The following is a 14,485-nucleotide window of genomic DNA, read 5'->3' on the forward strand; positions in this document are numbered from 1 at the left end:
CATGAAAAAATACCTAAGAGGGATTGTAATGCATTAGAAAGATGGCGAGACTGGGAATCCAAAGGTGTGTGTTTTAGTCTCAACACCCTTATTTAGTAGCCATACACCCTTAGGAAATGGAGATGTCAGAGGAAGTATTCTGGCTTCAAGTCTTCAAATATCTCATGTACAAAACCAGGGGATTGGACTTGATTGCCTGCAAGGTCCCTCTTGGCTTTAAATCTAGGATCCTGGCATTGTCTTTCCAATGGACTCTACTGTCTCTCACTACTACATCAAAGTGTGTACATTAGCCTGAGGTTGAGAATTGGGTTAGGAAATAGGGTGGGGAAGGACCAATGAGATGCTCACCTGGGGTATAGTCACCAACTGGGGAGGTGGACAGAAAATACATCATGTGGTAGCTTTCTATTTAACTTATTGTTCTCATTAACTAGTTAACTAAATTCAGTTGTTTCTGTACTACTAAAGAAGACAATTAGGGCAGGTAGGTGGTTTAATAGATAGAGAAGAAGGCCTAGAGATGGGAGGTCTGGGTTCAAATATGAGGTCCTGGGTTCAAATTTGACCTCAGATACTTTCTAGTTGTGTGGCTCTGGGCAAATCACTTAACAGTTGCCTAATCCTTACCAGTCTTCTGTCTAGGAACCTATACTTGCTATCTATTCTAAGACAGAAGGTAATGGTTTAAAATTTTAAAAAAAGAAGATAATTATGCCTATAATTTTGGTGCCCTGGAGAAAAGTCTAGGTTTTCCCACCCTATAGTTATTTTTAGATTTTTTGGGGGGGGGCTGTTATAGAATTATCATCAGGGACATATTTTGTTAAATGATATAATAAAAAAGCAACCAAATATATATTCCATAAATTGAATAATGTCTTATGTATAAGGCATTGCTATCATTAAAATATATGTAAATGCTGTTATGAGTAATAATATACTAACCTGTATTACTGAATTCATAATAGTATTAAATATTTAGTCCATTTTCCTCCATAATCATAGTCCATGCTCCAGTCAGGCAATTAGGCAGTCAATAAGCATTTATTAAGCGTCTACTATATGCCAAGCACTGTGCTAAATGCTAGGAATGCAAAGAGAGGCAAAAGATAATCCCTGCCTTCAAGGAGCTTCACCATCTAATGGCAAGGCAAGAAGCTAACAAATAGCTATCAAAAAGCTATGTACATAATAAACCCAAAGAGCCCAGCTTTGGGGACAAAAACCCAGTATTTGACCAAAACTGCTGGGAAAATTGAAAGATAGTATGGGAGAGATTAAGTTTAGATCAACGTCTCACACCCTATATCAAGATACATTCAAAATGGGTGAGTGACTTAAATATAAATAAGGAAACTATAAGTAAACTAGGTGAACCTAGAATAGTATACCTGTCAGATCTATGGGAAAGAAAAGATTTTAAGACAAAGCAAGAGATAGAGAATATTACAAAATGTAAAATGAATTATTTTGATTACATGAAATTAAGTTTTTATACAAACAAAACCAATGCAACCAAAATTAGAAGGGAAGTAACAAATTGGGGAAAAAATCTTTATAACAAAAACTTCTCACAAAGGTCTAATTACTCAAATTTATAAGGAGCTAAACCAATTATACAAAAAAACAAGTCATTCCCCAATTGATAAATGGGCAAGGGACATGAATAGTCAATTTTCGGAGAAGGAAATCAAAACTATCAATAAGCACATGAAAAAGTGTTCTAAATCTCTTATATTCAGAGAAATGCAAATCAAAACAACCCTGAGGTACCACCTCACACCTAGCAGATTGGCTAATATGACAGCCAAGGAAAGTAATAAATATTGGAGGGGATGTGGTAAAATTGGGACACTAATGCATTGCTGATGGAGTTGTGAATTGGTCCAACTATTTCTGGAAGGCAATTTGGAAATATGCCCAAAGGGCTTTAAAAGACTGTCTGCCCTTTCATTCAGTCATACCACTGCTAGGTTTATACCCCAAAGAGATAATAAGGAAAAAGACTTCTACAAAAATATTTATAGCTCTGCTCTTTGTGATGGCAAAAATGAGAGGATGCCCTTCAATTGAACATATTGTGGTATCTGTTGGTGATGGAATACTCTTGTGCTAAACTGAATAATAAACTGGAGGAATTCCATGTGAATTGGAATGGCCTACAGGAAGTGATGCAGACTGAAAGGAGCAGAACCAGGAGAACCTTATACACAGAGACCGATACACTGTGGCACAATCCAATGTAATAGACTTCTCTACTAGCAGCAATGCAATGATCCAGTACAATTCTGAGGGACTTATGAGAAAGAACACTATCCACATCCAGAGAAAGAACTGTGGGAGTAGAAACACAGAAGAAAAACAACTGCTATATCACATGGTTTGATGAGGAAATGATTAGGGATGTAGACTCTAAACAATCACTCTATTACAAGTATTAATAATATGGAAATATTGATCAATGACACATGTAAAACCCAGTGGATTTGCTCATTGGCTTTGGAGGGGTGGTGGTGGGAGTAGGGAAGGAAAGAACATTCATGTAACCATGGAAAAACATTCTAAATTAATTAATTAAATAAATTTAATTTTTTTTTAAAAAGCTATGTACAGGATAAATAGGAAATAATCAAAGAATTAGGAGGGATTGGGAAAACTTCCTGCAAAAGTCCTGGTGAACAACCACTGAAAATTTCTTGAGATAAGAGATGGAGTATCTTATTCAAGGAAATGGAGGAGGCCAGTGTCACTGAATGAGAGTATGCGTTTGGGGTGGGGTGGAAGGTATACCCAGTAAAAAGGCTTGGAAAGGTATGTGGGGAGGCTAGTTTATGAAGGGCTTTGAACACTAAATAGAGGATTTTATATTTGATTCTGGAGGTTATGGGGGACCACTGGAATTTATTGAATAGGCTAACCCTCCTAAAAATAGGTCTATAGATGTCAAATTCCCTCCTCCCCTCCATTTAATAAACTCTAATTATATAATAAACCATTTTCTTCCAGGATCAAATATAAGATCCTCTGTTTGCCTTTAGAAATCTTTTGCAACCTGGCTTTCTTCTACTTTTTTTGTCTTCTTACACCTTATTCTCCTTTATACTCTGATTGAGAAGGTAACCTTGTAGTTATTCAAACAAGTTGCTCCTTCTAACTCAGAATTTTCATTGACTGTCCTCCTTTTCTTTGTATCTTCAGCTTTTGGCACTCCTGGACTCCTTTAAGTTTCAGCTAAAATCTTACCTTTTACAAGAAAAGTCATTCTCAATACCTCTTTTTTTTTAAACCCTTACCTTCCATCTTGGATTCAATACTGTGTATTGGCTCTAAGGCAGAAGAGTGGTAAGGGCTAGGCAATGGGGGTGAAATGACTTGCCCAGGGTCACACAGCTGGGAAGTGTCTGAGGCTAGATTTGAACCTAGGACCTCTGTCTTTAGACCTAGCTCTCAATCCATTGAGCTACCCAGCTGCCCCCTCTCACTACCTCTTAATGCTAGTGCCTTCCCCCTTTAGCTTATCTTCAATTTATCTTGCATATATCTTGTTTGTACATAATTTTTTGCATATTATCTACCTATTAAGCTGTGAGTTCATCAAGAACAAGAAATATTTTTGCCTTCCTTCATATCATCAGTGTGCCTGCCACATAGTAGGTGCAATGTTTGTTGATTTACTGACAGCTAATATGTTTGCTTTGCTAACTCTGATGTTAATTTGGGGATCCAGGAGAGACTGACTGGAACTGAAATGGAATCTATGATAGAAAAGTTGGTTTATTTTTATTCTAAAATTGACCAGTGAAAAAGCCCACTAAAGTATTATTCACAATTAATTGATTGTCAGACTGTTTTGGCAGAACCAGTATAAAATACTCTGTGGTCATTTTTGTTTTAAAATGTTTTCATCTGATAAATAATTTTGGCCCAGTTTCCATTATACATCTAGTATTAGATAGTGTTATGATTTAAATAGTATGGGATAAAGGATGAAAAGTCAGTGAACAGCACTAGTTATTCCTTTTTGGTTGGCCCTCTACTTCTTGTCGGTTTGTTTCTATCTTTTCACTTAGGATGGAGTCTTTATCTTTAACCAATGTCTTCTACCCAACCATAGAGGGAAGGGTTTCCTTTTAAGCCTATACAACATAGAACAATGGCAAAGAAGTCAAAGGCATCACCACACAAATAAGATGTAGCCTCCAAGTATTGTTCAGAATATACGTGTTCTTAGCTCTGGGAAAAGTATAAGAAAATGAATAAACAAATCTCTTGTCTCCCCATGCTGGGAATGTCATAGTAGTCATGAGAAATCCTTCTCTGTCTCTCTTTGGGTGTTTGTTTCTATGTATCTCTCATTCTCCTCTTCCCTTTTCCTTTCTCTCTTCCTCTTGCCCCTTCCTCCACTTTCCTTCTCTCTGCAACCATAACTTCCCTTTCAACTACCCTTGAGCAACTGTAACACATTCAGACCAGGAATTCAGAGATTGAGCAGAGTTTCATCTTATTATTAGCTTTTAGAAACTAGGTGAAATGGAACTGTAAAAATGAACTTTAAAGAAACAGAAATAAGCTTTGGACCAAGTGCATGCTCCTCTGGGATAGAAAGGCAGAAGAATTATCAGCCCAGGGTCTGTCCCTCTGAGTAAGCTCAGTAAGACTACGATATGCCCATATGTTCATCTTGGCGCTAGAGTCTGATACTGTCCCCATTGCTGCAGCCCTGCTTCTGTTTCCATGGAAACTGTTCTCTGCAGCGTCTGTTAAGTCTCTGTCTCTGGTGAGTCTCTATCAGGGTCCTAGCTTCTTTTCTCATCTTTGATGTAGGCTTTCCTTGATGCCTTTGTATCTCTATTTATCTTTGGTAGTGGCTGCAGTGGTGACCACAAATAGCTTGTCCTCTCACTTCCTCAAACCCTTCCCATCCTTGTTTTTTTCCCTTTTGTTTGCAATTTCTGAAATTAGCTCTCACAAGGCTTCAACTCTTCTTCTCCCTCCCTTAGAAAATGAAAGGGGCTAAGTGTTTCGAGGACTCATTTCAAGCATGTTGGGGAATTCCTGTCTGTCAGCTGAGCTAGGTCTCCACCAAGTCTGATGACATCTATGATTGAGTAAAATTGGGAAGTTTGAAGGGAAATGGTAGATTCAGAGGTCTGGAGGAATGCACCTAGAATAGTAAATGCTTTAAATATCCTGCCACATGAGAAATAGTTGAAGGAACTGAGGATGTTTAGCCTGGAGAAGAGAAGATTTGGGGATGGGGAAGGAAAAATATTAGGTTTGTCTTCTATGACTTCAGAGGGCAAAACTAAGAGAATTTTGTGGAAGCATTTAAAAAAAATTCTCTATACTATAAAAAGTTAATTCTCAGGCATTTTCCTGCCCTCCCTGCCCTCCTTGTACACCATAGAAGGCATCATATATATATATATATATATATATATATATATATATATATATATATATATATATATATAGTTGATTGATATTGTCTTTCATGTTTCTATTTATTAGTTCTTTCACTGGAGATAGACATTCACAAGTTATACTTCAATTAATTCTGTAGTTGTATATAATGTTCTTTTGGTTCTCCTTGTTTGCTCTTTCCAAGTTTCAAAAAGAACTAACCTGCTCATCATTTCAGCAGTAGTATCTTATCTCAATCATATGCCAAATTTGTTCAGTCATTCCCCCATTTGATGGACACCCCCCTCATTTTCCAACTCCTTTCCACCACAACAAGAGCTGCTACAAGTATTTTGGAACATATAGGCTCTTTTCCTTTTCCTCTGACCTCTTTGGGAAATTTAAGTTTTATGTCCAGAAAGAATTCCTAAGAATTAGGACTGCAGAGAAGTGGAATTGGTTGTTGAAGAGGGTCCTGGCATTCACTAGACTAAAAACTGGATGACTACTTGTCATAAATATTGTAGAGATGAATGTTTTTGGGGAATACATTGGATGGGATGGTAGCAGAGATCTCTTTTAACTATGAAATTCTGAGACAAATTAATGACAACAACTTTGATATTGTAACAAATTTTGAAGCTACAAGAACCAAAGCATAAATTGAAAGAAATACAAATTTTATCTAACCTTGAAGAATTACTTTTGATACTACAGGAACTACTAGGTCACTACAGCATTTCCTTCTCTAACCCTGGTGTATGTGTAGGGAATAGAGGCAGACATATATTTGAACCTGTTTCAGTACTGGAGGATTCTTCTTCCAGTCTTTTGGCTTTCAAAAGGAACCCTTTTCTTACCTTTGTTAGCTCATTAAACTCCAACCTTGATGCCATGGATATGACTTTACTTATAGTTTAGGTTATGGTTCATCTCTAGGAGTTTCCTAAAAAGAGGGAGGTATAGAAAACTACCTGCAATACAATATGTATCAGATCAATGACAAATAATTTATTCCAGCTCACAAAAGAGATACTCAGTCTAAAAGACTCATGGCATGCATTAACAGAATGCCTTTGAAAAATGGGATTCAGTAACTTAATTTAAAACTATAGTTACAATTTCCTGGGATGCTGATACTTCAACTTACCAGAACATAAAACATACCCAATTCACTGAGATGGTCTTTCTCTGTTTTATTGATGTAAGCATTTAGAGATATAAATTTTCACCTAAGTACTGCATTGGCTGCATCTCCAAAATTTTAGTATGTTGTCTCCTTGTTGTCCTTATCTTTAATGAAATTATTGGTTATTCCTATGATTTGTTCTTGGACCCACTCATTCTTTAAAATACGGTTACTTGGCTTTCAATTACTTTTTAGTCATTTCTTTCTTCCAGCCCTTTGTTCAATGCAATGTTTATAACACTATGGTCTGGAAAGGATGTATTTAATCCTTCTGCTTTTCTTTATTTGGTTGTGAGGCTTTTAGGTGACAAATTTTTGTGAAAGTGCCTTGTACTGCTGAGAAAAAGATAAATTTCTCTTTGTTCACATTTAATTTTCTCCAGAGGTCTATCAAGTCTAACTTTTAAAAATTCATTCACCTCCTTAACTTTTTCTTTTTTTTGGTTTGATTTAAACAATTGAGAGGGGAAGGTTAATGTCCCCTACTAATATAGTTTTTTTGTCTGTTTCCTCTTATAAGTAATGTAATTTCTCCTTTAGGAATTTGGGTGCTGTGCCATTTTGTGCACATATGTTTCATATTGATATTACTTCATTATCTATGATTCTTTTTATTAACTTTATTTCCTCCATTAATTTTTTTCTCTAATGTAAGTAATGTATGCCTTGTTTCACAATACGATGAACAGGGAGACATGCATCATATGATAATATATGTACAACCAATATCAAATTACCTGTCTTCTTGAGGAGGGGGAAAGGGTGGAAAGGGAGAAAATAACATGGTTTGCAAAATAGCAGAGAACAAATATTAAAAATTGTATCAATATGTAAAAAAATAACATAAAGCAATTTTCAGGATTGAAATTTAGGCATTTTACCTCTATGCTCACCTTGGCTCTATGCTAGTCAATAAGTCATTCCTAGTACATGTTTGCTGGTAAAATGACAAGGTTTGAACCAATCCTCTTAATGGTGGATATACTTTCCAAAATAACTAAAACAGTTACTAAGGACCCTTTCTCTGCTACCACAGTTCCAAACCAATGAGACTTCTGAACCTTTCAAACTCTCAAGTATACTTCCCAACCATCTTGGGATAAGTATTTGTTTGCCTAATATCAGAACAGAATAAACACAAAAGGGTTAGTACAGACCCAGATTCAAGCTTCCCTAGGCAGGATCTGTGTTTTAGCAGCCATGTGTTCATGGACATATGGAGATGGCTGGGAATACAGCTGTCCCTACTCCACTCCCCTCTCAGTTTTTTTCCCCCTTCTCTCCCCAGTTCTCCAATTGTTTTATTTCCTTTTTAATCATTTTAAAATGTATTTTCCCCAATTACATACAGACATAATTTTTAACATTTGTTTTGTGACATTTTGCAATCAAAATTTTCTCCTTTCCTACCTTTCCCCCCTCTTCCCTTCCCCCTCCCTAAGGTGTCAAAAATATGATGTTATACATAAATTATGCATATTTTCATGTGTGTTGTGTTAGGAAAGAAGACATTGTACATTCAAGAAAAAAACTCATGAAGGAAATAAAGTGAAAAATAGCATGCTTTGATAGGCATTTAGATTCTATAATTTCCTTCTATGGTGGTAGAAAGCCTTTTTCTTTTTTTTTCTCATTTGAATTAATTTATTTAGTCAATTTAGACCATTATTCCTTGGTTACAATAATCACATTGTTGCCCCACTCCCCTCCACCCACCCTTCCCACAGCCAACGTGCAATTTCATTGGGTATTACTTGTGTCCTTGATCAGAACCTATTTCCATGTTGTTGTTTGCACTAGGATGTTCATTTAGAGTCTACATCCTCAACCACATCCCTTAGGTCCATGTATTCAAGCAATTGTTTTTCTTTGGTGTTTTTACTCCCACAGTATTTCCTCTGGATGTGGATAGTGGTTTTTTCTCGTAGATTCCTCCAGTTTATTCAGGGTCATTGCATTGCCACTAATGGAGAAGTCCATTACATTCAATTGTACCACAGTGTATCAGTCTCTGTGTACAATGTTTTCCTGGTTCTGCTCCTCTCACTCTGTATCAATTCCTGGAGGTCTTTCCAGTCCCCATGGAATTCCTCCACTTTATTATTCCTTTTAGCACAATTCCATCACCAACATATACCATAGTTTGTTCAGCCATTCCCCAATTGAAGGGCATCCCCTTATTTTCCAATTTTTTGCCACCACAAAGAGCACAGCTATGAATATTCCTGTACATGTCTTTTTCCTTATTATCTCTTTGGGGTACAAACCCAGCAGTGCTATGGCTGGATCAAAGGGCAGACAGTCTTTTATCACCCTTTTCCACTCCCCTCTCAGAAAACAGCTCAATACAGTCTTGATACCATTTGATGACAAGCAGCTAAGGGGAAGATCTGCAGTTCTTTTGCCTATCCCTTAAGTCATCAGCTCTTCTGTCTTTGTCTTGAATAAGAGGTTTTTTGTTATCCTACATGCAAGACTTTTAGTTCTGAATTATATATGGCTAAGAAGAAATCCCCCCAAACTCCCATATTGGCCAACCAGGACCAGGATTGAGCACAATTAGCATGCTTCATAGGATGGCTCCTATGGGCCATTTCAACCTTACTACACAAATGATGGCTAGTTTCAATTCAGGCTTACTTTTTGTGATTATGTTATCATATTTTTAAACATAGTTCTATGGTTCCAACAAAATTACTCATGAGAATTTAAAAATAAAACTGCTAAATCTTTCAAGTGAAATTGTGATGATCTAAAACAATTCCCCTAAACACCGAATTATACAAGTGAAAAAAAAAACCTAAAAATTTGAAGACCTAGACTATAAGATGACCTATCATGACCAATAAGGATCTATTGATCTCATTAATGTCTCCAGACCTGGAAATGGGAGGTCCTGGGTTCAAATGTGACCTCCAACACTTCTTAGTTGTGTGACCCTGGGCAATTTACTTAACCATCAAGTGCCTAGCCCTTACCATTCCTCTGCCTTAGAATACCTGATACCTAGTGCCTATTCTAAGACAGAAAGTAAGGGTTAAAAAAAGATATATGGGTTGCCTGAGATGTACAATTATGAGAAAACTTCATACAGGAGTCTTGGGAGCTAACTCTGTTTCTGGTCAACATAACCTAAGTCCTTGGTAAAGAGTCTCTAAAAAGCAGGCATAGGTGGTCCAGTTTCCCAGGCATGCAGGACTAGGTTCAAACAATACAATTCCCACATTTGAATAAAAGGAATTTCCCGATTACCAAATAAAGTTTTCTCCCAAGACAGAATTTGGACTAAGCTCTAATTAAATAAAGGAAACTATGCTATTTCAGAACGGATTCACAAGATGGAGTCAGTGTGGTTCACTCAGTTCCCAGAATTAACCATTTGCTAGCTTAATCTCCTCAATTCCTTCATTTCCTGTGACTTTGCTACTAGTTTGGTTGTTAAAACCTAGAGATCTGAATTCCTGGCTTGATCCCTCTGGCTCCTAGGTTAGAGACTCTTCTACCCACACCTAAAATGGAAAATAACAAAGCAAAATATCAGAGATCCAGGCCTATTTCTCATGTAGTTTAAAGGAGAAGAAGGCAAAATGAGGTAGACCTCAGGTCTCTCTCTCTTACTGAATGGTGTCCTTCAGTTGGGAATATAAGGCAAGCCCCAATGATAATCAGTTAAGCAGCTTTAAGAATGTGGACAGGTGTGGCCATGCAGCTAATGAAAAATTGCTTTCAATCACAAGGTAGGCTAACACAGAATATTCTAATTTTCTAGGCTTCTAGGTAGTATCCAGCATCTTTCTTGTAAGTTATTCCATCTGAGGTGGTCTAGACATGCACCAAAACTCTGCTACAGTTATTTTGTATGTTGTCTCTCCAATTAGAGTGAAAGCTCCTTGAGAGCAGGGTCTGCTTTTCCTTCTCTTTGTATCCCCTGGGTTTAGCACAATGCCTGACACATAGTACATGCAGAATAAATGCCTATTGACTTGACTATAGATTTAAAAATATTTAAATGTATTTGTCACATTAAAATACCCAAGTGACTCCTGCCCTCTCCTCCTCTGATTAGAGAAGGTATCACTTGACAAAAAGATGTGTATTTGTAAAACTATGTTTTACTTATTTCTATTATTTATTTCTCTGAAGATGTACATACACAAGTCATCCTTTAAACAATATTTTTTGTTGCTGTGTATAATGTTCTCTTGACTGCTCAGTTCAGTCTTCAAAAATTCATGTAGGTCTTTTCATGGTTTTTAAAAACTGACCTTCATTTTTTTAATAACTTAATATGGAAAAAAATCTTAGTTTCCTTTCAGCAGCTTCTTGAGTTACAGTCCCAGAAGTGGGATTATCAGGTTAAAGAGTTTGACCAATTTTGTGGATCTTACTCCTTATTACTGGATTGCTGTCCAGAGAGATTACGCTAATTAGTGTTATGACCAGGAATAATGATTAATGAGTAGATGTTCTTTTCCCACCAACAGTTTTTGGCTTTGTGCTTTTTATTTTTTATTTTTCCATTTTCATGAGTGTTGTAATTGTACTCATTTATGTTTCTTTAGTAATTAATGAGGTTGCTCATTTTACTTAATCCTCATTTATTGTGTTTTCCCTCTTGTGACGCATCTGTTAATTTCTTTTGTCCATTTGCCATTATGAATGAGGCCTAATGGCTCACATTTATAAAGTACTTTTGAGTTTGCAAACCATTTTCCTCAGCCTTGTGTGGAAAAGAATTCAAGAGTTGTCATCCCCCATTTTACAGATATGGAAACTTACGATCAGAGGAGAGTCAGGTGGCATAGTGAATAGAGTGCCTGGTGTGGAGTTAAGAAGACTCATCTTCCAGAGTTTAAATCTGGCCTCAGATACTTAGCTATATGACCCAGGGCAAATCTCTTAAATCTATTTGCCTCAGTTTTCTCATCTGTAAAATGAGCTAAAGAAGGAAATAACATACCACTCCACTATCTACCATGAAAACCCCAAACAGGGTCACTAAGAGTCAGACACAAATTGTTATTATATGTAATTGGGAAAATAAAATATCTTTGAAAAAAAGAATCTAAGAGGGAGGAGAAAAGGGAGGAAGAGAGACAATTTGGATTTTATAATTTTGGAAAACATTGAAAATGGTTATTACATGTAATTGGGAAAATAAAATATCTTTGAAGAAAGAGTCAAACATGACGGAAACCATTTAACAAAAACAACAAAGATCAGAGAGTCGAGTCAAGGCAATAAGCAGGTAATATATGCCAGGTACTGTGCTAAGTCCTGGGGAGATAAAGAAAGGTAAAAGACAGTTCCTCTCAAGCAGCTCATAATCCAATGGGCAAAACAACCTGCAAGTTACTATGTACAAACAAGTTATAAACAGGAGATAATCACAGAGAAAAGGCATCAGAATCAAGAGAGATTGAGTACAAACAAAACCAATGAAACCAAGATTTGAAGGTAAACAACTAATAAAAAATGAATTTCTCCAATAAAAGGCTCATTTCCCAAATGTATAGTGAACTTAGTCAAATTTATAAGAATACAAATCATTCCCCAATTAACAAATTATCAAATGATGTGATGAGACAGTTTTCAGATGAAGAAATCAAAACTGTTTATATAAAAGATATTCAAAATCATTATTGATTAGAGAAATACAAATTAAAACAACTCCAAGGTACCACCTCACACCTATTATATTGGCTAATATGACAAATAAAGAAAAGTGAAAAATGTTAGAGAGAATGTGGCAAAATTGGAACACTAATACATTATTGGTAGAGTTGTGAACTGATCCAACCATTCTAGAGAGCAATTTGGAACTATATCCAAAGGACTCTAAAACTGTGTGTCTTTTGATCAAGTAATACCACTACTAGGTCTGTGCCACAAAGAGATAAAAAAAGGGAAAAGAACTTATTTTTCAAAAATATTTATAGCAGCCCTTTTTGTGATGGCAAAGAATTGGAAATTGCGGGGTTGTCCAATTGGGGAATGGCTGAATAAATTGTGGTATATGATTATGATGGAATATAGCTGCATGATAAGAAATAATAAGCAAGATGATTTCAGAAAAACCTTGAAAGACCTAAATGAACTGATTGAGAGTGAAATGATGAACCAGGAGGACATTGTACACAGTAACAGCAATATTGGGCAACGATCAACTGTGAAAGACTTACCCATTCTTAGCAATACAGTGAGGCAAGACAATTCTGAAGGACTTATGACAAAGAATGCTATCAACAACAGAGAAAGAACCGATAGTCTGAATGCAGATTGAAGCATATTACTGTTTACTTTATTTGTGTATGTTTTTATTTTGAGGTTTAATTTTATATGAGTATTCTCTCACAATATGAACTATATAGAAATATATTTTGCATGATCATACATGTATAACCCAGATTTCAAATTGCTTACCATTTTAGGGATGGGAAGAAGGGAGACAATTTGGATCTTATAATTTTGGAAAATGTGTTAAAATTATAATTACATGTGCTGGGAGCCATCAAAGACCATGCTGTTTGACATGGTCCATGTGGAAACTGAGGACTGCAAAGCAGCCTCCAGGAAGGTGGGAAACACCCATTGAACCCCCCCCCCCCAAGTGACTTTCATTATTAACATCCCCTTATTATTGGCATTGCCATGATTATTATTCTTACTTAGTCCCAGGAAAAATAGATGAGAGCAACATGCTTGCAGGGTTAATACAGATGTCCCACTCTGTCTCCCCAGGAGAGTCCACTTACAAAATTAAACCTAAGGATTCTTATATACCCACTTAGATAGGACCCTCTTTTCTAGGCATAAAAACTTCTGGAAAACCTGTACTCTGAATTCCCTAACCTAAATCTGGGTCATGTTGATGCTACCCACTGATCCTGCCCTTAGCAACAATGTTTCATTGACTATTTCCCTAGACTTCCTGTCTGTTGTTAGGTTCCATGGAAACATGTATGTTGAGAATGAAACTGTGTGCCAAGTAGATGTGTGATCATGAGGGTATAAAATAAAGCCAGGCCTCAGCCAAAGGGGAGCAGCTTATCCTGTGAAAACTATGCTGTGGGTTGAAGGCGAAAGTTGTGTCCCCTCCATCATTTCTCCAACACTGTTCCACCTCCAAGACCCCATCCCCCGTGAGAGGCTGGCCCACAGCATACATGTAATTAGGAAAATAAAATTTTAAAAAGAAAGAAAAAAGAGGATTAGGAAAATTTTTTTTAATGGAAGGTAGGCATCCTCTTCTTCAGGACATGTGCAAAGAATTCTGTGTGACAGTAGTGAGCAACTTAAGTGTCAGGTTTGCCTGTGTTATCCCTGGCTTAATATTGATACTCAGTGGTACTCAGTGATACACAACAAAGTAATGGTCCTTGGTCTCATTTAATCTTTTTTTTTTTTAAACCCTTACCTTCCGTCTTGGAGTCAATACTGTGTATTGGCTCCAAGGCAGAAGAGTGGTAAGGGTAGGCAATGGGGGTCAAGTGACTTGCCCAGGGTCACACAGCTAGGAAGTGGCTGAGGCCGGATTTGAACCTAGGACTTCCCGTCTCTAGGCCTGGCTCTCAATCCACTGAGCTACCTAGCTGCCCCCGGTCTCATTTAATCTTGACATGTGCATAGGAAATATTTTATTTTAGGAAAATCTTTAAGGTTGAGTTTTTCTGGGTCAGATGTTATTTTGTAATGCCTGCAATGGAATTTTTGCATGGTAAGATGTCCTATTTTCAACATCTATTATTCATTTGTATGACAGTAAAGGTATGGTATCATGCTTTCATTAATAATATCCTCCTCTGAAATTCCATGGGAACTGGAACAACCTCCAGGAATTGATGCAGAGTGAGAGGAGCAGAACCAGGAAAACATTGTACACAGAGACTG

The sequence above is a fragment of the Monodelphis domestica genome, chromosome 2 (genome assembly GCF_027887165.1).
Source record: "Monodelphis domestica isolate mMonDom1 chromosome 2, mMonDom1.pri, whole genome shotgun sequence".
Lineage (NCBI taxonomy): Eukaryota > Metazoa > Chordata > Mammalia > Didelphimorphia > Didelphidae > Monodelphis > Monodelphis domestica.